General features: G+C 40.1%; 1 protein-coding gene across 2 annotated transcripts in view; it reads left to right on the forward strand.

The window, feature by feature from the left end:
• The window catches only part of LOC131694310 (putative uncharacterized protein DDB_G0271606), a 356,903-nt gene that overhangs the window by 93,578 nt on the left and 238,905 nt on the right, over positions 1–24,420 (forward strand). The gene's annotated exons all lie outside the window — the stretch shown is intronic.

Consider the following 24,420-nt stretch of genomic DNA (forward strand, 5'->3'; position numbering starts at 1 on the left):
CTCTTAAATCGGTATCAACATCTTTGCTTCGTTCCTAAGAAGCAGTGCAATAAAAAATCTCGCCTGGAAAATGTAAAATACTCCCGTTTGAGCGAAGCGAAAAGTCGAGTACAACGCACCCTTATTCGTCCTACCATTTGAGTCAATGCGTTGAATAGAGAGAGCAGATACTGCTCTAACTAATGTGTTCAAATGGGTAGGATGGATAGAGGTGCTAAGATGAATTAGGGCACAGTTACCCTATATATCTTTAAGCTCGCAGATATTTTTTTTGTGATTTTTTCAAGTACATAGTCCAAGCCTTACTCAAGTCACTGCTAAAGGATGTGCGTATTTTCATACAAAAATGGATAAATTTGCCGACCGTTGCACAGAGGAGTAACTAGAACAAATTATTGGCCAACAACCAAAAATTTTTTTTTCGATTTTTTATTTAGTTATATTTTTTTAGATACCTAAAAGCATACTGCATATTGTGGCAAAATAAAAAGTTTGCCAAAAATTGCTAAAGGTTTTTTGCATGGATGCAAAATGGTGATATTTTAAGGGGTTTTTAATCATTTTTGCCTTTCTCATATAAAGAAAGGCTGTGCAATCACTGTAAAAATCGACTTTTTAAGCGAGGCCCGGAGGGCCGAGTGTCATACACCATTCGATTCAGTTCGTCGAGATCGGCAAATGTCTGTGTGTATGTATGTGTGTGTGTATGTGTGTGTCATTTAAACTCGCACAATTTTCTCAGAGATGGCTGAACCGATTTTCGCAAACTTAGATTTATATGAAAGGTATAACGCTCCCATAAGCTGCTATTGAATTTTTAGTTGATCCGACTTCCGGTTCCGGAGTTACGGGTTGAAGAGTGCGGTCACACAGCAAATTCCCATATAAACTGGTACCACCATGATGTTCAAATGATGTAAAACATATTAAAATTGATGTAACATTACTCTAGTTTGCGGGTCTGGATCACTAATAATCAATCAAAGTAGCTTTGACCACATTGGCCACCTATGACGGTTCATGACGCCCCCGGGGAACCCGCCAAGTTCCTAAGCTAATATCACACCCATTCCCCAACGTATTCTCTACCGATTTTTACAAACTTGATTTCAAATGAAAGATACAGTAATGCCATTAACTGCTGCTGAATTTCATTCGGTTCTGACTCTTGCTTCCGGAGTTACAGGGGTGTTAGTAAGGATACACTGGAATTTCCCATATAAATCGGTACAATCGCAATATCTCAGAGGCTAAAAACTATTGAAATGGTCACCAAATTACTTCTAATCGCAGATCTAGATCACTGATTGCCAATCAAACATTCTTTGAATATATTGTCCACTATCGACGATTCCGGAAGTCCGGAATTCCGGGCATATTCCATAATTAAAGTCACATCGGTTCATCGGTGATGACTGAATCGATTTTCTCAAACCAAGTCTCAAATGGAAGGCAAAATATGCAGTGGAGTATTGCGTCGCCGCCTCTGCCCCCCCCCCCGCCTTGCCCTTACACCTCCCTCCTTCATCACTCCCCTCCTCTTGGACCACCCTCACGCCCGCATTTCCTTCATCCACCCCGTATACCGAAATAAGATGAAGGATTTCTGACGCATCCTCCACTCCCACTCTACTAACCCCCCATTCCCTACACGTTCAAACCCATTCCACCAACCTTTCCAAATTATAATCACATGAAGATAACATTGAACTCATGCTTATTAAGCTAATTAAATATTATTCTTTTGTCTTTCTCATATAGAAAGGTTATGCAATTGCTCCAAAAACCAGTGATGTCCCGGCACACCACGCGAGCCGCTCTGTTCCTGTTCTGTGTGCTAACCGGGCTCGCGAGCTGTGCTGTGTTGAAACGAGCTCGTGTGTCTGTTCTTATAAGAAGAGCGAGCCGCATAAGCCGAGAACGTGTGCTCGTCGCCTCACAAGCTCGTGTGCTTTACCGAAAACACGAGCTCGAAGTAAGAAGAACACGCTCGTGTTCGTCTTTTTGCTTCATCAAGAGCCGTGTGCTACGTAGAACAGGCTCGTGTGTCGGCTCTGAGCTGCGAGCCGGCGGGCAATGGGGGATGTTTTATTTTCGTTTCGTTTTTAGCATCTCATTGATTGCTGCGCACCTCAACCTAGCCGGAATATTGGAAATAAATTTATTCATCAATTGATTGTTGGTGTAATAGAAAAGACAATTTGGATTGATGATATGTTTTCAGCCACTATTGATCTGGAATGATGAGTTGATCAATGTTTTATTGATAAGTGTGTGAAGTGGCTGGCATATCAGTATTTCTGATTTTGTTCCATTTTACCGTCAAAGTATTTGTCATTGAATTCAACATTAGTAAATATTTCCAATGAATCGCTTTCAAATTACAAATGATCGGTGTTAGGTCAGACCGGGCTAAGTGACAATTTATTGATTACGAGAAAAACGAGTTTAAAGTTTGAATCGCAGCACCCTTTACATTATAATTAGAAATTGATTTTCGCCATAATTCTTTCTTATTGTTACATATTTCAAATCTGGCAAAAGTCGAATGTAGCTACAGACATTCTTTATCAAGTGCTATCATTATCGCATTTTTGATGTTTTGCGACTGATTTTGATGTTTTTCAGACCGGACTGACTTAACACCGACGAAATATGAAATCAAATCTAGCGTGCCGTTCATATCATATGGACTCAAATAGAAGTAGTATTAATCGCAATAGCCACTATTCCGCTTGAAAAAAAAGATTATCATAATACCACTTAATTCAGCAAACTAATCAATTCAATCATTATTTGTACAACGAAGTTTTTGTAGTCGGATGATGTAAATGTGATCTTTAGTAACAAACAATATTATATGACTGGTGGCATCTAAACAGGCTAGTGCAACAGTAGATACTAGCTAGTAGTAGGTAGTAGCTGATATTCAAATTAGCAAGCAACGCTTATCCTATTCTATATACACGGTTAAATGCTTTGGATGCAAAAATCTTAGTGCATGTCTAATATTTTGCAAATTCTACTAAAAAACGAAGTACCTGCAAATTTAGAGTTCATGTTTGTCCGTGTTGGAGAATTGTCGTCGGTTAATGCTCAGTGTTGGCAATAGCATATCTTTATTTTCGTCCAAAAATCTGTAATCTTTATTTACCTTTCGAATGATCTGAATAGATATCTGGATCAAACCATTGCAATTATATTTGATTTATAATTTTTTTTCCTTGTATATCTTTTATATCACCTTTGTTGTTTTGGTTATAGCAGTGTAAACCTTGGAATCCTTCCATATTTTCATGTTAGAAGGTAATCGAATTACCCATTTACATTATTTCCAGCTTCGAAGTGACTCATTCGTTACAATACATAAATTATCAACTATTACGAGCTTTTGCGAGGAATTAGAGTTAACGGAGATATATATGATATACTAAAGATAATGAATAAGCAATTATTACTTATTTGCCAACCAATTAACGAACGCCATTAGCTTATGAAAGAATCAATAATTAATTCAATCCAAGTATTAGAACACTCAAGTTATTTATTCTTATAATTATAGTTTATTATTCATAACAAATTAAAATATTTCTTTTTAAGTGCAACATCATTATTCATTTTCATAATTGAGCTCAACTAAGTCAAATAAATTCTCATTTAACTTGACAAACAAAACCATTTCCAAATTATTTTCCAACAAATTAAGCCGGCGATCATTGAGAATCATACCCAGTACACTGAATGCACGTTCCACTGAGACTTGTGTGGCAGGAACAGATAGAGCCACTTGCGATAATGCAAACAGTTCAGGTTCTTTTGCTCGTCGTTCGTACCAGTAATCAAGAACGTTTTCGTCTGTCGGTAGACGGTTCGATAGCTGCAGTTTTATTATTTTTTGCTCAATTGGTTCTGCTTTACCAGTTACACACGCATGTTTTGCTTGAAGCATTGCTTCTAATTTTGATGTTCCTGGAGATGATGTTTCTGACAGATTAGGCACAGAATGATGTATTTTGAGTTGTTGAGATAGTTGCAGAAGATGCTGTATTGCAATTTTCTTGTTTGCTTCAGTCATGAAATCTGATAGCGCAAAATTGATCCTTGGATCCATGTAAATCGCAGCTAAGAAGGCAGGATTTTCAATAAGGGATTTTTGCCTTTTCTCAATGGCGCGAATGAGAGTTGCTGATATATTAGATTTGATTTCACTCAATTCCAACGTAGTTGAAACCAGAATTATGAATAAGTCCCCCATTGTCAAGCTGGCGGACTGCAATTTTAAAGTTGCAATTTAAATGCTATGAAAAGACTTTGAAAAATCATGAATAAATGCCCAGATATTTTCGGTTATCACCACCTCACGACTATTTTTTATGATTTGCTTGATGAAATCTTCATTTTCAGCAAAAAAGTTGACCATTGTGAAGTCGGAATTCCATCTGGTTTCGACATCTAGCGTTGGAATTTTGCGATTTGCCAGCGCGAACTCAGCTCTAAACGATTTGCGCCGAAGATTTTTAGCCACGTCTCTAACAAATGCAAGTTTTTTCGATAATTTCAAAGTTTTTATCGTGTCATAAATCGCAAGTTGAACAGTATGCGCAGCACAACGAATACCGGTTAAAAATCCTTCCATAACCAAAGCAGTTGCCTATTCATCCTCATCATCTACATTGACTTGCTGGATTTCACTAATTTCTTCGTACCTGAAATCTGTACAAGACTCCTCTGGGTACGGCTCTAGTACTAAAGTTTCGTCATCTTCCGGCTCTACGTGTTGATTGCTTTGAAGGAGCTCTGCTGCTTTGATGAAGTTGGCACCGTTGTCTGTGGTTATCGCGTATACCTACGTTCGCCACAAATGAATTGAAATATTGTGTGAATTATATCTCATCAAGATCATTTGAATTAAATAAATAAAATAGTTTACTTACTTGATCAATTTCCACATCAAATCGGGCCAATATAGAAAGAACCTCTTTTCTAATATTTTCTGCTGTTTGCGCCACTTTTATGTCCACAAGACCCAGGGTGCGAATGGTAACTACCTTTCCATTAAGATACTGCGCGTTGATTCCCAGAATACTCCTGCCCTTTCGTGTTGCCGAATCCATTTTCAAACAAAATAATTTGTTTTTCAGTTCCGTAGCAATTGTTTTCTGGAACACCGTAGACGTGTATTCCACTTTGGAAGCTATGTTTTTCCTTGTAATACAAGTTTTTCCAAGACCACCTTCAATTCGTTTCAAAATATCTGTTAAGCCCGGCTTCTTTGAATAGTGGCTATTGCGATTAATACTACTTCTATTTGAGTCCATATGATATGAACGGCACGCTAGATTTGATTTCATATTTCGTCGGTGTTAAGTCAGACCGGACCAAGTCGCAAAACATCAAAAATGCGATAATGATAGCACTTGATAAAGAATGTCTGTAGCTACATTCGACTTTTGCCAGATTTGAAATATGTAACAATAAGAAAGAATTATGGCGAAAATCAATTTCTAATTATAATGTAAAGGGTGCTGCGATTCAAACTTTAAACTCGTTTTTCTCGTAATCAATAAATTGTCACTTAGCCCGGTCTGACCTAACACCGATCATTTGTAATTTGAAAGCGATTCATTGGAAATATTTACTAATGTTGAATTCAATGACAAATACTTTGACGGTAAAATGGAACAAAATCAGAAATACTGATATGCCAGCCACTTCACACACTTATCAATAAAACATTGATCAATTCATCATTCCAGATCAATAGTGGCTGAAAACATATCATCAATCCAAATTGTCTTTTCTATTACACCAACAATCAATTGATGAATAAATTTATTTCCAATATTCCGGCTAGGTTGAGGTGCGCAGCAATCAATGAGACGCTAAAAACGAAACGAAAATAAAACATCCCCCATTGCCCGCCGGCTCGCAGCTCAGAGCCGACACACGAGCCTGTTCTACGTAGCACACGGCTCTTGATGAAGCAAAAAGACGAACACGAGCGTGTTCTTCTTACTTCGAGCTCGTGTTTTCGGTAAAGCACACGAGCTTGTGAGGCGACGAGCACACGTTCTCGGCTTATGCGGCTCGCTCTTCTTATAAGAACAGACACACGAGCTCGTTTCAACACAGCACAGCTCGCGAGCCAGGTAAGAACAGGCACGCGAGCAGAACGTGTTCTGGGACATCACTGAAAAACCGACTTTCTAACCGTCGGTTACTATTATTACTAATAAGAATAAAAGACATTTCCATAATGTTATATTGTACGAACCAGCTATTAAATCATAGTTAGGAGAAATGAAAAAGGCACAATTGCATCTCTAGGTGGATTAAAACAGGTTTTTTCGTATGAGGTTTCTATTTTTTTTTGAATCTATGCGCATATCTAATTTTATTATCAGGTAAGCACGCGGGCCCCTAAAATAGACCCGGGCCCCAAGGTAGTTACACCCCAAATTCAGGCCCGTCGAGAGGGGGGGGGGGAATTCGTTGTAAAGTAACGACAGGAAACGCATTTAGCAGAACAACACACGATTGAGGTTAGGATCGAGACCTACGATATAGGAATAGACCAGTACGACGAGTTAAAAGATTCATGTGCCACGGATCTGTTGTCGAAACGTGAGGAGGAAACCCAAGAGGATAACATGAAAACAAAATTCTTTGGTCTTTCCGAACAGCGGCAGACTATAGTGAGTTTGACATGTAGCACGAAAAGCCAAACAGAAACCAGCTAAAGTGATTATGGTTTCGAAGCAGATCCTGTACTGGCTAATTGTATGTAACCGAAGTAAACGCGCTGCAATCCGGACTGGTGAGTAGTATCCCAGGCCCGAATAATCAGAAAATTTACAGCTTATTCGGGCATTGTTCGACACATCAATAGGAATCTACATTTGCTTGCAAATAAATAATGAGCAGTTTCTTAATTCTGCTTGAATATTTTTGTTCCTTATTCCGCAATCCTTTCAAATTGCGAATTCACATCTTTCTTGCTAAGCCAACGACTGCGCCAACACACAAGAGTTAGGTACCGGGGGAATGATTAAGCAAATTCGTCAGAGAAAAAAAAAGAAAAAAGTTTCAACGACCATCAAAATTGCACACCCACTCTCGGGCCGGGCTTGGAAAACGTACGATAAGAACTTTTGTCGAGAAGAGAGCACTGCTCCTCGTAGTTTCCGTCGTTCCGAATGGAGCTAGGTATGGCGTTTTACAAAAAAAAAAGATTACAATACACCTCCAACAGTACGTAGCTCAGAAGTAGAACGGAACTACACAAACTTTTCCATTCTTCTCCTCAGTTTGATTGCATATACATTAAACACGTTTCCGCGGTTTGCAAGCTACTGTCGGTCGATAAAGCTCTGCTACGGGGGAACTATAATGGTAGCCTAGAGAGGAAACTTGATAACAGCGAAAGGGTGTTAATTAAATAAAAGAAACTTCAAGAGAATTTCTACAAAATGGTGGCATTTGATGGGGGAGGCAAACCAAGATAATATCCAAAGTGAATTCCGTTTAGTTTCTTATCACTTCTATTCAACATTTCCAGTGGCAATTCCAGAATTTGTGGGCGACAAGAATGTAGGATATTTAATAAAATATTGTTGTTTCAGAAGTCTCCACAATAACGAAGATGGTTGAAAAATGAAGACTTTCTCTCTTATCCAACATTTAACTAAAATCTCTAAAGTTTGGAAAAATAGCTTCTCTACCAGCAAGGTGGAACAAATCAAAATTCATTTTAACTTACACCATCCCAACTTATGCATAGAAACGGCTGCACGAAAAAAAATCAATGCAGCTTATCCTGCCGAATTGTTACAAGGTTTTCCACTTTGTCCCGTCACCCGAAACGCTCACTTTTCCTGTGCAATCCACATCCTACACAGTTCGCTAGTGTAAATATGTGATTATCTCGGCCTGTGACACGTATCTACATACATAATCTGAATCTGCTGGCCAAACAACGCTCCTCTTCCGGTGCGATGCGGTGTGGGGGTGTAAATTCGTCTTACTCAAACCTGTCTGGAGTTGATGAAGAGAGTGATGGGGGGAGGGAGGGGGGTATGGACATGCTATGTGATGACATGTTTCAAGAGCAAAGATACGAGGAAAAACTATCTGCAAACAATCTCGGGCTGAAGCATCGTCATCATCATCCTTCTTGTGACGAGTCAAGTGTAGGTGTGTTGTACTCCGTCCCCATCCGCGTGTCTTGAGTGAAGGGGTTGAGCATACTTGTATATTTGGAGGCTAGCGTTCGTTATTTTCGTGTGCTTGTAATAGTTGGGATTACGTTAAACGTGTTGGAAGCGGGGATTAGTCTGAAAATGGTCCCGTGGAACGTTGTGTTTCCTTTTATTTATCGACAACCTTCACGTGGATTATTTCGCAGATTAGACTTAAATTTAGTACATTTTGTTACTTAGTTGCGAATGCTGACTATCGACCGCTGTGTATTTCTGTCATCTGGATGCCTACTAATTTGATTTGTGATTATCCCATTTGTGTGACTAAAGAGTTGCGAAATAATAGTTGATACGTTCTGTTCTATTATAATAATCCTTTGAATTTTAATCCGCTTGCGCGTGTTTTTGTTCATTAATTTGTTTACAAAGTTGTCCAGATGATAAACATTGACAAATTCTAGGGATTATCAATCGGCATCATGGGCGACCATAATCGTTGGCTAGGTATACTTTAAATGGTTCTACAAACCCAGCAGAAAATCGCCAAAATTCAGTGTAAACCAAGCCTTATTAATGTGGATGTATTGGAAAATAAGATCCTCTCGTCTAGTACACTAACGGCCAATTTCTTCACTTTAATGAAAACCGGTTTTCGGCTAATTGGTCACCAGCAACCTGAAAACTGGTTTTCAGCGAAAACCGGTTTTCATCCAGTGAAGAAATTCGCCGTTAAACTCTGAAAGGGATTTTCTTCAGAATATTTGGAAGACATGAGAAAAAATCCATCAGAAACGTTAGCAAATTAAAATCTTCAGCAGAATTTCATCGTGAGAAGGACAAGGATTTCACCAGAACTTCAAAATTCTGCTAAGGATACTACCAGAATCGATGCGCTGAATATCATTCGAGTATTCAAAAGTATTTGAATTTGAATCTACTTTTCGGAAGTTTAGCACAATTGATACATTGTTCTTTAAGGTTGGACACAGAATGTGCAAAAATCGCAAACGAAAAAAAGCAGTTTTTTCCACAACGTTTGTTAGATCTTCATAAAAATCAATCAGTTGATTGATTTTTATGAAGATCTAACACATGTTGTTCTATTCTATTCTATTCTATTCTAACCCTTACAAAGCCAGTATTGAAAAGCATCCTGGAAAACACTGCAGTTATTCTGTAGTGTTTTTCTTGTCAATATTAATATTTGAAGCATATTTTCATATATCGCAAATATTAAAGCGGCCAGGCCTATTGTGCAGAGTTGGGTTTGAAGATGTTTCAAAATTACACAGCAATTAAATTATTCATTTAATGAATAATCAAATTAACGATTTGTTTTGAATCTTAAAGGAGGAAGAAACGAGGACAACCGTACCGACCGTTTCAGTTTGAAGGGGATATAATAAATCGTTGGGAGTGACTTGGCTAAGAAGGTTAATGTCACTCCATTGGTTCTTTGGGATGGGACAGAGGTATTTACACCTTGCCCTGGCTAATAAGCCTAGGTTAAAGCGCCTTCACCCGCTCTCATTGTTTTGAATGTTGTGTTACCGAACAAATAACTACTGTGCAGAGTAGTTATTTGTTCGGTAAGTATAACGTTTCTTTTCAGTACTGGTAGAAAATTCACGATCGTTCAATATGGAAAATTAAATTAAACCGTCCAAAGTTGCCAATGTGACCAGGACCACATATTACAGTCTTTATCGCAGGTTGATTCACCAAACAATTGTTTATATATTACTACCAATATTTCTTTTCCTTTGTTCCGATGGGTGTGGCGAAGTACACCGGATACAGGTAGTTACATTTTAAAATTAGGGTAACAATACTTATCTTTTGTCCTCCATTGCTAACCAACCTCTAGACGTCGAAAACCAATACGAACCACACCTCTATGCTATCCCACTAGATCCTGTAGGAAAAGTGTTGATCTTGATCCTGGTATCGGGATATCCAACTCTTGTATATCGTTGCTCCCATGGTCCAATCCAAACGGCCATCCTGCCTCACAGAAGGACCGCGACACACCGATCCTGGGAATCGTTTTAAAAGTTCAACATTCCTATTTTCCAGCAATTGATGCCCAGTCGATCGAAATAGACTTAGTAGGGGGTATGAGCATCCATTTTTTCAACGGAACCATGTGGATAGTTAGGCGTTGACAGGAATATCACCTCTGTATCACTTTGCTCCATAAAACTTCACTCCAAGCGCCTTTAATACGCACACACAAAAAAATTGCGGAAACTAATAGCGACGGAACAAATTGTCGCTGCCACTTTATCCGGATTCTAATGCCGTCCGCCGTTCACGGTACAATCAAAAGTTTACAGATACTAATAATTCGAAGCAAAATTTTACCAACATTTTGCACCACAAGTATTTTTTACGTCAGAATCAGGCAAGGCCTACTATCCAATCCTATGAAGATCTAACACACGTTGTGGAAAAAAAAACTGCTTTTTTCGTTTGCGATTTTCGCACATTCTCTGTCCAACCTTAACCTCCTTTATCACCAAACCATATTTCTAACTACCTCTTCCCGGACATCTTAAGACGACAATCCACCGCCTCTGGCAGGAGCGCCAGTGCGAAAGATAATTTGTCCACCGCTTGACAAACGTCAAAACCATTCTTTCACTCTGTTCTAGCGCACCCCACCCTCAGCAAAGTAAAATATGCCACTTTATGCAACATTTTTCCATCTCCTCCAGCCGCCGCCGACGCCCATTATTTCTGATGGCGTACCGGTTCACAGGAAGTCTTGTGATCTTGAATCTGTCGGCATCCCGTTGCCACTCATCATCACCGTCGTTGTTCGCCGCTGACAGTGCAGGACACGCCACTGCACTGCACTGCACTGTACTGCACCACTCGCTGTCTGCCCGCTCGAGTGCGGCTGGTTTTCTGGCAGGGACATTCGTCGTCGGTAACGTTTGGGGTGCACAAGGTGCCAGAAGGACATTTCTGCGACAGCACGTCTCACCGTCATCTTCAGCATGAACGATGAAAGTTGTCGTGGCGGGAACTGATGCTGTTGTTGTTGTTGTTGCTCGCAGACCGACCGGTCCCATCGACGACGACGACGGCGACGACGGCCAAGCACAGGTTTGGATTAATTTTTACCGGCGAGAAGGATTGAGTGGGGTCGGAATCGCCGCTGATGATGATAGCTGAATAATAAAAAAAAGGACAAAAGCGAAGCGACATAAGGATGCACTCACTATCAGGCTGAAGTCTGTCTGCGATGATGCAGTGCAGTGCTGCTGGATGCGAATCTATTTATAGGCAAATAATGCGAGAGAAAAAAAAGTAAATGCACAGTTTTGTCAGGCGCTGAAGTGCAGCTGTCACTTGTCAGCGCTCGAGCGTGATTGTACAAATGGGATACGTGTAATCGGATCGGGACAATAGGGCGGATTTGACGACTTCTGATTTGACTTCAGATTGAAGTGACAGCCAGATAAGTTGGTGTGCTTTAGAATGAACCATTGATTTGGAAGATAGAGCAGTGACGGCAGATTTCTGTAAAAATTTTGTTGACGAGATTTTTATAATCCAACTAGAGAATAACAGCACATTCCCGGCATACGTATTTTTCTTCTGTCGCCCCCCAAACTGAACTCAATTATATCTAAAACCGACATCCCACTCAGCATAATCTATCATCAATCTACAAAGGATTTATTTATAGAAATACCATTCACTAAATGTGAGGGGGTAGGCTGTTGAATACATTTGAATTGCCCAGTGACGATATACAATAAAATCCAAGCTTCACATCACAAATTCCCACACTGGTCCTTGCTGAATTTGCCCAACGGACGTATTGATGTTGAAGAGAGAAAGTGACGGCGACGAAGTCATCAGAATTAACGATTCACAGTGACGGGTGAAATCTGATGAGATAAGCGTAAAATCAGAACTACTAAGAATGTTAAATCATTTAACCCTTTTATGCCCATGTTGTTTGTGGACAACAACGTTTTTAAATAGCTATAACTTTTGATTGAGGCAAGATTTGCTCACAAAAATAAGTAAGGCTAAACAACCTTACCATTGCCTTTCATTTGAGTACTAACAGACGCCATTTTTCATTATTTTCCTCTTATTTTACGAAAAACAAAATGCGGAATAAGCACACTGAAATTGTTTTATTTTGTAGAATAGTGTTATTTTTTATGAATAGCATAAAATGTCAAAAGGTTATCTAGCAAAAACTTAAATAACTTATATCTCAGTAGCCGTAGCTATACACTTTCTTCAACAAAATTACGCCCCTTTATTTGGCTCAACTATTTGAAGTGTTCTCTATACTTTTAAAAATTTGTAGATACCCAGTTTTGAAGAAAAACTTATGAAAAACACCAAAAAATAAACTTTTTACTAAGTTTTAATGGTTCTGCCGCCCTTATACTTCAAAATTTGTACAAACTAACTAACCAAACTTCTCCATTTTGATCTCCAGAAAAATAAAAAAATGCTGAAAAAAATCTAAGACAGTTCACAAGCACTTCCACAAGTATGAATTTGAAATTTTACCCAAAATCGGCCCATTTTTCAAAAAATCAAAATTCGCCACCACACCCTAACTAACAGTTACAAGGATCAGCTCTAGAATTGAAGTTATTGCAATTAGTCTGATTGGATTCCAATAAAGCAGTGCTGCCAGCGACAGTTTACATTGACGACGAAAAATGATTGTTTTCATATATCGTCGTTATTGTTCAATATTTTTGAAAACTGAAAAACTTATCAATTTAGAGTGCCTTTGGCTACGTTTTCCACGTAAGTGGACTATTATAAATATTCTAGGAGAATTGTATTGAGCATTGAAAGGTAAAAATAGAGCAGCTTCTAGCACTGCGAGGGAAGCATCAATCTTTATGAAGAATGGCTTTTCGTGTTTTTGACCCCACCGTTTTCAAGAAAAAATAGTTTTGAAATCCTTCGTGCACTAGAAAAAAGTTGGCCATAAAAGGGTTAAGTTGTTTAGCGGGCCGACAAAAATATGCGCCATATAAAGTTCCAAAAGTGTCGCTATCAAAGTATTTACGATAACGAATGAAAAAGAGTTATTTTTATTTTCGTTAATATTTGGTTGTACGGTAGACTGTTCTTTCAAAAAGTGTCATATATCCAATCGAATTGACGGTAGCTTCCAATATTATCACGCAAATTGACTAATTCTTAGTTAATTTTACCATATGAGATTGAACGATGAGAACGTGACTCTTAGAAATCAATTTATATGGCGCACATTTTTACATTTAAGATATTATCTCGTCTGTTTGAAAAGTTATGAACGATATTTGTTGAAAAATATACCATTTTTAAAAATTATTTGCTTTTTGCTTTTCTCAATAGAAAGGTATTGGAATTGCACAAACTTAGTCCCAAACGCTATATTATCCACACAGATGTCTAAACGATTTCGTACGGATCCCTTATATGGTTCCGGAAATATACACTGAACCGTCCGGTCACATATGAAATTCCCATATAAGCCGGGACTCAAAATTTCTTTCAAATGGGGGGACCCCATGAAATTTCAGAAATCGAATTCGTATTTTTGATGCCAAACATCTTTAAAATGCATGAAACGTCGAGATTTTATGTTATCTCGATTTTTTTTTAATAAAAAATCGACTTTTGGGGACTGCCGATTTCGCACCTTTTTGCCTTTCTCATATAAAGAAAGGCTATGCAATCACTGTAAAAATCGACTTTTTAACCGAGGCCCGGAGGGCCGAGTATCATACACCATTCGATTCAGTTCGTCGAGATCGGCAAATGTCTGTGTGTGTGTATGTATGTGTGTGTATGTGTGTGTGTATGTGTGTATGTGTCATTTAAACTCACACAATTTTCTCAGAGATGGCTGAACCGATTTTCGCAAACTTAGTTTCATCTGAAAGGTATAACGCTCCCATAAGCTGCTATTGAATTTTTAGTTGATCCGACTTCCGGTTCCGGAGTTACGGGTTGAAGAGTGCGGTCACACAGCAAATTCCCATATAAACTGGTACCACCATAATGTTCAAATTATGTAAAACATATTAAAATTGATGTAACATTACTCTAGTTTGCGGGTCTGGATCACTAATGACCAATCAAAGCAGCTTTGACCACATTGGCCACCTATGACGGTTCATGACGCCCTCGGGGAACCCGCCAAGTTCCTAAGCTAATATCACACCCATTCCACAACGAATTCTCTACCGATTTTTACGAACTTAATTTCAAATGAAAGATACAGTAATGCCATTGACTGCTGCTGAATTTCATTCGGTTCTGACTCTTGCTTCCGGAGTTACAGGGTTGTTAGTAAGGATACACTGGAATTTCCCATATAAATCGGTACAATCGTAATACCTCAGAGGCTAAAAACTATTGAAATGGTCACCAAATTACTTCTAATCGTAGATCTAGATCACTGATTGCCAATTAAACATTCTTTGAATATATTGTCCACTATCGACGATTCCGGAAGTCCGGAATTCCGGGCATATTCCACAAATAAAGTCACATCGGTTCATCGGTGATGACTGAACCGATTTTCTCAAACCAAGTCTCAAATGGAAGGCAAAATATGCAGTTGAGTATTGCGTAGCCGCCCCTTCCCCCCTCCCCACCTTGCCCTTACACCTCCCTCCTTCATCACTCCCCTCTTCTTGGATCACCCTCACGCCCAGATTTCCTTCATCCACCCCGTATACCGAAATAAGATGAAGGATTTCTGACGCATCCTCCACACCCACTCTACTAAACCCCCATTCCCTACACGTTCAAACGCATTCCACCAACCTTTGCAAACTCATGCTTATTAAGCTAATTAAATATTATTCTTTTGCCTTTCTTATATAGAAAGGTTATGCAATTGCTCCAAAAACCGACTTTCTAACCGAGGCCCGGAGGGCCGGGTCTCATAACATTCGACTCAGTTCGCCGAGATCGCAAAATATCTGTGTGTATGTATGTGTGTATGTATGTATGTGCGTATGTGTATGTGTGTATGTATGTGTGTATGTGCGGATTTGTTAACAAAATGTCCACATCGGTTACTCGGAGATGGCTGAACCGATTTTTACAAACTAAGATTCAAATGAAAGGTATAATATTCCCATAGGTTGCTATTGAATTTCATTTTCAACCGACATCTTGTTCCGAATTACGAGTTGAAGAGTATGGTTACAAAACAAAATTTGTTGATTTTTCCAAATCGGTTTCTCGGAATTTTCTGAACCGATTTTGACAAACTTAATTTTAAATGAAAGGTCCATCAGCTGCTGTTGAATTTTGTGTGGATCCGAGTTCTGGTTCCTGAATTACAGGATGATACGTACGATCACGCAGCAAATCCCGATTCTAACGAATTCTGCGATGAATGTAAAAAGGTGATTTTTTTCCAAAATGTAAACACAACTGTTGAATTTGTAGATCTAGGTCCCCAACAGTCATTCAAAGTCTCTTTGGCCACACTGGCCACCATCGACGGATCCGGAAGCATCCAAAGTCAGAATAACGGTTATATTGGTTTCTCGAAAATGGCTAGATTTGCTCAACTTAGTCTCAAATGAAAGGTGTTGCGTCCCCAGAAACTGATATTAAATTCCATCTCCATCCGACTTCCAGCACCGGAGTTACGGGTTGTGGAGGTCGATCACATAGAAAACTCCGATTCAAACCGATACCGCGATGAATGCAAAAAGGTGCTCTTATATATACTTACCAAGTGTAATAAGAATGAAAGACATTTCCATAAAGTTATATTGTACGAACCAGCTATTAAATCATAGTTTGGAGAAATGAGAAAGGCCCAATTGCACCTCTAGGTGAATTAAAACAGGTTTTTCAGTTCAATATTACCGTGGCTGTTTTTTCTTTTACACAATTTTAGAACTCGAATAATGATTTCTTTTCTTGTATATAGTGGAAAGTTTTCGTCTTTGCGCAAAGAAAGCGCAGATTGCTATCATGCAGGTTACGCATGCAACCGCTAACAAACAATGATAACTGAATCAGAAAAAAAAACATCTGTGATAAATTTCCGAAAAATCTGTGAAAAATCACAATATTTCCAAAAATCTGTGAAATTTTCATCAAAATGACAAAAATCTGCCATCTGCGAAAAACAATCTGTTATCAAAAATTGTGAAAAAATCTGTGACATTACAGGAAAATCTGTGAATATGGCAACCATGCTAACAAATTAGACATATCTACCTACTCATTCGCCTCAAACATTGAACCCAAGCGCACAAAGCGAAATGAGTCAACGCTGATGATGATGGGTAGAGCGAAAGAGACAACTAGTACCACGGCACTATGTTAACCGTGTTTGCAAATGGAACTCGAATGTACAAGCGATATTGTGTACGAATAATTGTTTTCGATATTGTACATAAAAGTGTGCTGGAAACGGGCACAGGACAAAAGAAAGCATAGTGTTTGAACGGACAAGCTCAGTTGCGTGTTGCGCAGCACCGGGTAGCGTACCTCCACAGCCAGTATAACGGACTTCTAACTCAGCTACACTGGCTGTGAAAACACACAGCGCAGTGATCTGCTCCGCCTTCCGTTCAACAGGCAACTGAGCTTGTCCGGCCAAATCCGTTCTTTAAATAGTCGATGATGACGTCATTCATAGAAGCGTAGCGCGATAGGTACACAAATCTGTCGTGCCGGACTTGGGAAGCGCTATCTTCTGTGTGTAAATGGGCGATATTTTGACTAGGTTGTACATTATTTAAATTTTTAATGTCATGATATCAAAAATCTTTGGGTTTATCTATTGGAATCTATTCTTAGAAGTATTTCGAGGCGATATGTGCAAAAAATTTGAAAATTTATCATGAGATGGCTGAATTATAAGCGTTTAAAATTGGACCACTTTTGGTTACATTTCATTTTTGTGGAATTTGCAAAGTGCACCTCCATATCGAAAACAAAGACGTAGTCCTACGTCAAAACATGGAAAAAACGATATAGAAAGAAACAAAATGGCGGCCACTTGAAAATAAAGTATTGTTTTTTCGCATGATTTTTCCACTTTGGCCGACTGTAAAAAATCGTTAATGATATTACGATTTTGTAGGTTACAGCGTCCGAGAATGTTGTCTTCTTTTAGGCGGCAAAACCCGAAGTTGATTGGTTCAAAAACGAGAATGCCCGCAAATTCGAAAAATGTTGTTCCAAGAAAGCCGCCATTTTTGACACTTACACTAGAAAATTTTGATTTTATAGATGAACCCTTAATAAACAGTTTGCAGAGTAGCGCACATGTCTAAGTCATTTTACTGCTTCAAAGAAAAATTATTAATCCTCAAAAAGGCAAGGGGCCTCCGGTCTATTTGCAGTTCTTTAGTTTCAATGAACTTGTAATTTGAAATACAAATGATCGGGCGTTTTCTGGCTTTTGATTTTCTCACTGCTAAAACGACAAAAAAGATGTATTTGATTTCATTGGATCTTAGGAGCGATGGTTCTTGAAGTCACAATTTTAGCTTGCCTTTTTGAGGGTTAAACATAAGGTACTTTTTGACACAATTATATAAGAGGACCCCCTTAAGCGGATAAAAAAGAAGTCGATATTTTTTTCCCACTACACCAGACGCCTCTCTTAAAAGCATCTTGATAAGCTTTCTCCCCGCAATAAAAACATTTTAGTGCAGTTCACTGTAAAATGGCCCCTCCTTTCAGCGATTGAATCCTTCGATGGCTAATTTATCGTACGAGGTCACGGATCTGAATTTAAATATATAATTTGAAATGCAATGCATTTGCATTATGCGAATCATAGCTTACTTCAGAAATACATCTCAGCTTTCACGATTTTAATATTAGTCGCCTGGATCGAGAAGACTATCACGGAGGAGTCCATTTGGGGATGAAAAAGTTTTATTCTTTTAATCACCTCATTTCGACACCAGGCATTGAAGTTATCGCTTGCCAAACTAGAATTAAAGGCAAAAACTTTTGCATTGCTTCCACCTATATTCCCCCTAGAGCCTCAGTTGGCCACTGACGGCCTTACAATATTTTGGAACTCCTTCCTGCACCGAGACTAGTTTTTGAGAATTTTTACTACCATGGTACGATATGGGGTTGTCTTCATGACTATAATCGATCTGCCTCAGTTCACGAGAATTGTGACAAGTTCAATAAGACATTTTTAAACACTAGTAAAATAACATGGATTTCAGCTCTCCCAGCGCACCCTAGTGCTTATCCCTCTGCCAGATATCGATGCGGTTAGATTGAATGCGGAAGGTTATCTGTGGTCCCCACGGTAGCAACCATCTGCCAATCGCAATTACAATTGCTAATGGTTAAGGGGCACCGAATACAAACAATATTTCGTATGATCTCTGGAGAATTTACGGGTTCGCGATATTCAACAGAAGCGAGTCCATACAAGAACTTCGTCTGAAGGAAGAGTACGGATTTTTAGCTAGCTTGTTTCTCAAGGTTAGGACAAGCGCGTACCAGACGCGAACTCCCGCGAACAACGGTCTTCCAGCTCATGGTGGGACAAACAGTGCTCAAACGTATACACGGAGAAGGACTCTGCATATAAAGTATTCTTGAAGGTTGGACTGCATGACAATTTCAGAAGGACGCAATGTTAGAGAAGACAATGAAGATCTGGATGAAAGCCAGAAAACGTGGTTATTGGCGCCAGTTCGTTGGTGAGCTATTGAGTGAAACAGTGATGAGCAATCTTTGATGTATTATAATGCGTATGCGAAACCGGAACAGTACTAAAGAAAGAGACTGTGATATTCAAACAAGTGAAAGTCATCGTGGACACTGTCAAACTAACGAAAACGTGACTTATCAAATAAACGAACTAAATAAAAAATCAAGACAGCAGATATTCCAAATTGTATATTTTGTGTATAACTGTAACCAACCCAAAAATCATGAATCATCAAAAAATTAAATAACGCTTTGGTTTTGAAATGTAAGCCTTGTTCGCGACAAAATCTGGACACCTAAAAACACACAGATCTCTTGAAAAATTGAACCAAAACATGAAATATTGCTCACAGATATTGGCCACTAGGAGTTTGCTCAGGAACACAAATTGTGTCTCCGTTTTCTAGAGCTAGCGTCAATCCGGTGCTAGCTTAGTTCTGTCACAAAGTTGGTATCGAATTCTGGTGAGACGAAGTCGAAAATCAATTTCTATAGTAAATTAACAGATACTGATTATGCCTGTTCTTTCTAGAAATTCATAATTTGTTAATACTTTAAAAGTACTTTTAAAGATAGCGTCGGAAAAAGTGCATGTAGGAGGAGTTATTTTGTATAGTCCAAACGAAAATTAGGTATATCGAATTGGAATTCTTCCAAAATGTCTTGGTTAATCTGCAAGCTCTATTTACAGTGTTTCAAAATCGTCTAATATTCGATTGTCAATAGCTAGAAATAATGGAAATGCAAAAAAAACCGTAAGAAACGACCAAATGGATTCGATAGTGAGACAAACATTTAGAAGAAGTCCAGACCTTTCTGTTCGCACTGTCAACAGTGTTTGTGCATTATTCGAAGCATTGTTAAGGAATGATGTCATGCAAGGTAATTACGGTTCAGTATCATTGCGATAGACAGATTGTGACTGGTTCAAGCAAATTTCCCTGGATATATGACCAAATTTTCTTGCGTGATGATGGATGACAAAATTTAGTGCATAGAAGACTTCAACCGGTCTCATGGTACGTTTTTCGATACTGATGTGCAACGAAATGAGGTAATAAATTAACTCTGAACGATAAAGAAGTTTTCCAAAAATATGTAGTTTGGCAGGTTATCTGCAACGTTGGATAAACCAGTAAAAATGTCGTACCAACAGGAAGGTACCCCAGAATATCTACCAAAAAGACTACTCACAGAAACGATTTAAGTACAGTCGTAATGTGTTCTTTCTGTGCTGGTCATATTTGGTATTTTCTCACTACGTTAGTCGTGTTTGTTTAGAAGATAATGCACCGAAAGAGCTAAATTCACCGAACGGTTTGAAGCTATGTCATATCATGTGAAATCGGGCTCTCGTAATGAGAGAGCAGTTTAAATGGCAACCGTAGGTATCAACCAATGAAAACTCATTCGTTTTCGAGCTCTCCATCGAGACAGAGGTTTTTTTTCTAGTCCGTAGTGCTGTGTGAGGCGATAAAGAATAGTGTTAATCCGCATTCAAGGTTATTTTGCCAGTTCGGTTCGGTTCTCAGCCTTTTGTTCGCGTGTGAGGATTAAACAATAGCCAGCTGTATAAGCTGGATCGGTTCGTCGTTGGACACCAGTTTAAAGCTAAGTGGTTTTTGTCATTTGTAACACATTTATTGCTTTCTTCCGTCTGCGCGGGCGCTGACCCCGTGCGTTGACGTTTTCTATGGTTCCCTCTCCGGATGGTCAAATGGAAGTTGAATCGGGTTCAACTTCTAAGGCTCCCCTGCTATCCCGGCCCAAATGCTATCCAGAACTCTCAACTGGTCCATTTGTGGTCTTCTTTCGGCCCAAGACTAAATCACTGAATCTTCTTCAGATTTCTAGAGACCTGACGGAACGGTTCTCGGCTGTGACCGAAATTTCAAAGGTCCGCTCGGACAAGATAAGGGTGTTGCTAGCCAACTCAAAGCAGGCAAACGATATTGCTTGCTGTGAGCACTTTACGCGGGATTATAACGTGTATATTCCAGCTGTAAAAGTACAATCCGAAGGCGTCGTAACCGATGAGAGTTTGACGTGCGAGAATCTGCTGAAGTACGGGGTTGGCCGTTTCAGAGACCGCTTACTTCAGCCAGTGAAAATACTTGAGTGCAAACGTTTGCAGTCAGTAGTAATTGCGGGGGATGGTTCAAAAACGTACCCCCAATCAAACTCTTATCGGGTGACCTTCGCTGGTACCGCTTTGCCAAATTTCGTCCTCTTGCACAAGGTTCGTCTGCCTGTGCGTCTGTTTGTGCCGCGGGTCATGAATTGCACAAAGTGTAAACAACTGGGTCACACAGCCACCCATTGTAGCAATAAGGCCCGCTGTGGAAAATGCGGGGAGAATCATCTAGATGATTCGTGCAGTAAGCAAGCCGAAAAGTGTCCTTACTGTGCGGAAAGTCTGCATGATATCTCGGCATGTCCCGCGTACAAACTACGCGGGGATAAACTGAAACGTTCCCTTGCGGGACGATCCAAACATTCTTTCGCAGAAATGTTAAAGAATGCTACGCCACCATCCTCAGCAAACATCTATACTCACTTGCCTCCTGACGAGGGCGAGGCTGGTAACCCACAAGAGGGGACATCTACTAGGGTGCCTAGAATTTATAGGAAGAGGAGGAACATTTCCTCTCGTAAAGTTCCTTGTAAAGGCCAGAAGGTGTCCCTTGACGGGGCTCCGAAAATGACATCTATTGGAAGTGTTGCAACCAAACCGAAGCAATTAGCTCATGGTCTCGGAGGATTAAGCTCAGAGAAGGAGTTTCCAGCACTTCCAGGAACATCAAAAATCCCAAGTGTTCCTTTGTTTCAGTTCGAGAGTAATCACAGCACTGGAATTATAAAACTCTCGGACATAGTGGACTGGATAATAAAAACTTTCAATATTAGTGATCCTATTAAAAGTCTTATGTTAGCTTTTCTCCCTACAGTGAGAACATTTTTGAAGCAGTTGACTGCTAAATGGCCCCTCCTCTCAGCGATTGTATCCTTCGATGGCTAACTCATCGAACGAGGTCACGGATTTGATCACTGTTCTACAGTGGAATTGCAGAAGTATCATCCCGAAAATCGATTCCTTCAAAATTTTAATAAATAATTTGAGTTGTGATGCATTTGCATTATGTGAAACTTGGTTAACTTCCGACATAGATCTCAACTTCCACGACTTTAATATTATTCGCCTGGATCGAGACACCCCCTATGGAGGAGTGCTTTTGGGGATCAAAAAGTGCTATTCCTTCTACAGAATTAACCTTCCCTCGATAACAGGTATTGAAGTTGTCGCTTGTCAACTAACAACCAAAGGCAAAAGCCTTTGCATAGCTTCCATATATATTCCCCCCAACACCGCGGTTGGGCACCGACGGCTACAAGACATCTTAGAATCCCTGCCAGCACCGCGACTAGTTTTAGGAGACTTTAACTCTCACGGTACAGCATGGGGTTGCCTCTATGATGATAACCGGTCTTCCTTAATTCAGGATCTTTGCGATAACTTCAATTTGACAATTTTAAACACGGGTGAAATGACACGGATTCCTGCTCCTCCAGCGCGCCCGAGCGCCTTAGACTTGTCCCTTTGCTCAACATCGCTGCGGTTAAATTGCACGTGGAAGGTAATTCCTGATCCCCACGCCAGCGACCATCTGCCGATTGTAGTCTCAATCAATAACGGTTCAAGGCCATTGAAATCAATCAATATTTCGTATGACCTCACACGAAATATCGATTGGAAGAGCTATGCTGCCGCGATATCCGACAACATCTAATCTACCCAAGAACTTCCTCCGGAGGAAGAGTACAGCTTTTTGGCTGGCTTGATTCTCGACAGCGCGAATCAAGCTCAGACTAAGCCAGTACCCGGCGCGAACATACAAAAACGCTCTCCTAATCCGTGGTGGGACAAAGAGTGCTCAGACGTGTACGCGGAGAAGGCCGCCGCGTATAAGACCTTCCGGGACGACGGGTTACCCGCTAGCTATCGACAATATGCGACGTTAGAAACGCGAATGAAGAGTTTGATGAAAGCAAAGAAACGTAGTTACTTGCGTCGGTTCGTTGACGGACTAACGAGAGAAACATCGATGAGCACTCTTTGGGGCACGGCCCGGCGTTTGCGAAACCGAAACAGTACTAACGAGAGTGCAGAATATTCAAACCGTTGGATATTCGATTTTGCCAAGAAGGTTTGTTCGGATTCCGCCCCGGCACAGAAGATTTACCGCGCCGCGTCTCCTCACGATAGCGCGAACGAAACACCTTTTTCGATGGTGGAGTTCTCACTTGCTCTCTTGTCGTGTAACAATAAAGCTCCGGGGCCAGACAGAATCAAATTCAACTTGTTGAAGAATCTGCCTGACTCTGCCAAGAGACGCTTGTTGAACTTATTTAATAAGTTTCTCGAGGCAAACATTGTCCCACTCGATTGGAGAGAAGTGAAGGTCATCGCCATCCAAAAACCAGGAAAACCAGCCTCCGACCACAATTCGTACCGTCCGATTGCAATGCTATCCTGTATCCGGAAGTTGTTCGAGAAAATGATCCTATTCCGCCTCGACAATTGGGTCGAAGCAAATGGCTTACTGTCAGATACACAATTTGGCTTTCCCAAAGGCAAAGGGACGAACGATTGTCTTGCGCTGCTCTCAACTGAAATTCAAATGGCCTATGCTAGTAAAGAGCAGATGGCATCAGTGTTCCTAGATATTAAGGGGGCTTTTGATTCAGTTTCGATCAACATTCTTTCTGAGAAGCTGCACCAGTATGGTCTTTCAGCGACTTTAAACAACTTTTTACTAAACTTGTTGTCGGAAAAGCACATGCATTTTTCGCATGGTGACTTATCGACATCACGATTTAGCTACATGGGCCTTCCCCAGGGCTCATGTCTAAGCCCCCTGTTATACAATTTCTACGTCAACGACATTGATGAATGTCTTGACAATTCCTGCACGTTAAGGCAACTTGCAGACGATGGCGTGGTGTCTGTTACGGGACCCAAAGCTGTCGATCTACAAGGACCATTACAGAATACCTTGGACAATTTGTCTGCTTGGGCTATTAAGCTGGGTATCGAATTCTCCACGGAGAAAACTGAGCTAGTTGTATTTTCAAGGAAGCGTGAACCAGCACAACTACAGCTTCTATTAATGGGTCAAACTATCGCTCAGGTCTTCACAGTAAAATATCTAGGGGTCTGGTTCGACTCGAAAGGTACTTGGGGATGCCATATTCGGTATCTGAAACAGAAATGCCAGCAAAGGATCAACTTTCTTCGTACAATAACCAGAACATGGTGGGGTGCTCACCCAGGAGACCTAATTAGGTTGTATCAAACAACGATACTGTCGGTAATGGAATACGGATGCTTCTGCTTTCGCGCCGCCGCGAACATACATTTCATCAAACTCGAAAGAATTCAGTATCGTTGTTTGCGTATCGCCTTAGGGTGCATGCAGTCGACCCATACGATGAGTCTCGAAGTGTTGTCGGGCGTTCT

This window comes from Topomyia yanbarensis, chromosome 3 (genome assembly GCF_030247195.1).
Source record: "Topomyia yanbarensis strain Yona2022 chromosome 3, ASM3024719v1, whole genome shotgun sequence".
Lineage (NCBI taxonomy): Eukaryota > Metazoa > Arthropoda > Insecta > Diptera > Culicidae > Topomyia > Topomyia yanbarensis.